This window comes from Sus scrofa, chromosome 3, assembly GCF_000003025.6.
Source record: "Sus scrofa isolate TJ Tabasco breed Duroc chromosome 3, Sscrofa11.1, whole genome shotgun sequence".
NCBI lineage: Eukaryota > Metazoa > Chordata > Mammalia > Artiodactyla > Suidae > Sus > Sus scrofa.
Window position 1 is genome coordinate 69,121,543 of NC_010445.4, and position 2,432 is coordinate 69,123,974.

Sequence of the window (2,432 nt, forward strand, 5' to 3'; positions counted from 1 at the left end):
GCCTCGAGAGGCCACAGCCCCGGTGCTGGCAGATTTGTTCCTTTTATGCTGCACTTGCATAAACAAAACTCACACCAGGCCTTATAAGCTGCCCAGAGTGAGGCCAGATGCAGTTCTGCTCCTGGAGAGAGAACCATACCAAGAATGGCAGTGGGCCTCCTCCCTCCACACCTCCCTTCTCAGACCAGGCCGCCTGCCCCCCCACCACACCCCCCTGGGGCCAGCCTGGGACACCTCTGCAGTGTCCCCCAAATGGAGGCCATTGTGCCTGGTCTGGCACAAGCCCAGGACAGCTAAAAGCTGAAGGGAAATGCCAGCCATCCTGGGGAAGCAATCCCACGTGCCCTCCTCCCCCGCTGCCCCTCACACTAGCTCCTGACCCCTGGGCTGAGTCACTGGGAGGCCCAGGACAGCCTAAGCCTCCCCTGGCCCTTCCCTGTCCCCTTTTCTTCCTGGGTTCCCTGTGCCAGTCCCTGAACATTGGGACTTATGGCCTTAGCGTTGTGCCACACCTAAGAGGACTCACAAGCTTGGAGACGTGTGTCCACAGTCCTGTGGTTGCTGCTTTGTTCTCATAGTTCACGTCCCCTTCCTGAGTAGCTGTTTGTTTCCCAAACCAGCAGCTCTGGGGTCTGTGGCAATTACTTTCACCTCTATATTGTCCCAAAACCACATGCCTGACCCGGATGAAAAGTACGGATTGCCTATTGAACAGCTCAACCCAGATGAGCCTTCAAAGCTGAATCCCTGACCCCTACTCTCAATGCTGCTCTGCCTCCTGGGTTCCCTACTTCTGAGGCCTTCCCCTTGGTCCTTCAAGCTAGAAATCTGAATTGGTCTGGATTCCTTGCTCTCCTCTCTCCCTCCTGCCCACACCCACTTGGGTCCTTCCTGCTGCCCCTCGCCTCAGAAATGCTCTGCAGCCTTCTTGTCATATAGCTGGCGCTACCCTGCTTCAGACTTTGGTCCTGCCCAGCACGGCTTCCTGACTCTGCCCCACCTTCAAACCCAGCAGTTCCCAAAGTATGGTCCCCAGGCCGAATGGAAGGCAGTAACAGCATGACCTGGGATGTGTTAAGACATGCAGATCCAAGGAGTTCCCATTGTGGCTCAGCATGTTAAGAACCTGGCTTATATCCATGAGGTTGGGGGTTCTATCCCTGGCCTCGCTCAGTGGGTTAAGGATCAGGGGATGCCGCAAGCTATAGCATAGGTGGCAGATGCGGCCCTGACCACACATTGCGTGGCTGTGATGAAGACCGGCAGCTGCAGCTCTGATTCTAACCCTAGCCTGGGAACTTCCATAGGCCACAGGTGCAGCCATGAAACAAAAAAGGGCAGGGGGAGAAATAAGAAATGCAGATCCTTGGATTTCACCCACATGGATGGAATCAGAAGCCCTGGGGGGAGGGCTCAGACATCTGTGTTTTACAAACCTCTCCCTTCCCACCCAGGTGTCCAGGATACCTGGACACCCCCCACCAGAAGAAACAGGCACTGAATACCGGCTCACCTAGTACTGGGCCCCCCAGGTGACTCAGCCCAGGGGTTAGGAGCCTGTGTGAAGGGCAGCAGGTGAGGAGGGCACACGGGATTGCTCTCCCAGGTGAGGATGCTATTTCCTTTCAGCTTTTAGCTGTCCTGGGCTTGCACCAGACCAGGCACAATTGCACCCACTTTGGGGACACAGCATGGAATTCTTGGCGATTTGGGGTGTCCTGGCACAATGGCTGAGTGTAGATCTGTCTTATCCATTAACAAAGGACTGAGGTGCCCAAAGATGTGGATAAGGAGTGGTTGCTGCTGACAGAATCCAGAGGAAAGACTAGGAAAGCTTTGCATGAAGGCTTGTGGCTGTAGAGAAGAGACACTGTAGCCATCACGAGGTATCCTTACTAATCTTTTGACCACTACCCTGAGTGCTTAGCCGAGTCTAAATTCCAGGCCCCCAGGGAAGCTTCCCTGAGTCTTTCAGGCCCTGGAAAAGCCCTGGTTGTGGATGGTGGGGCAGGCCAAGTAGCAGATGAGGTGGGAGCTGTCCAGCAGGGACACAGGGCTGTCAGTCCTGACTGGGAGAGGCAGCGAAGAGCCAGGGCCTAGGTCGTGTTCTGCCTCCTAGTCTCCCTCCCTGGGCAGGGACAGAGAGTGAGTCTCCTCTGACCTGATCAGGGATCTAGTGGGGGCCTTTTTTTCCCTTCACAGTGTTAGGTTTGGTTCCCTTCTCTTTTAATGATTCAGCACTGTGGCCAGGGTTTGGCATAATCAGCTTATAAAATAAAGAGCCTGTAATCAAAGGGAATTGCTTGGGTTCCAGACAGTCCAAAGATCAGATCCAAACAATTCCCTTTAACAGCTCTATGCAGAAACCAAAGCCCTAAGGAAATACTTAGGGAGGTGGAATCTGCCTTGACTTTTGATAAAGATGAGGAGGA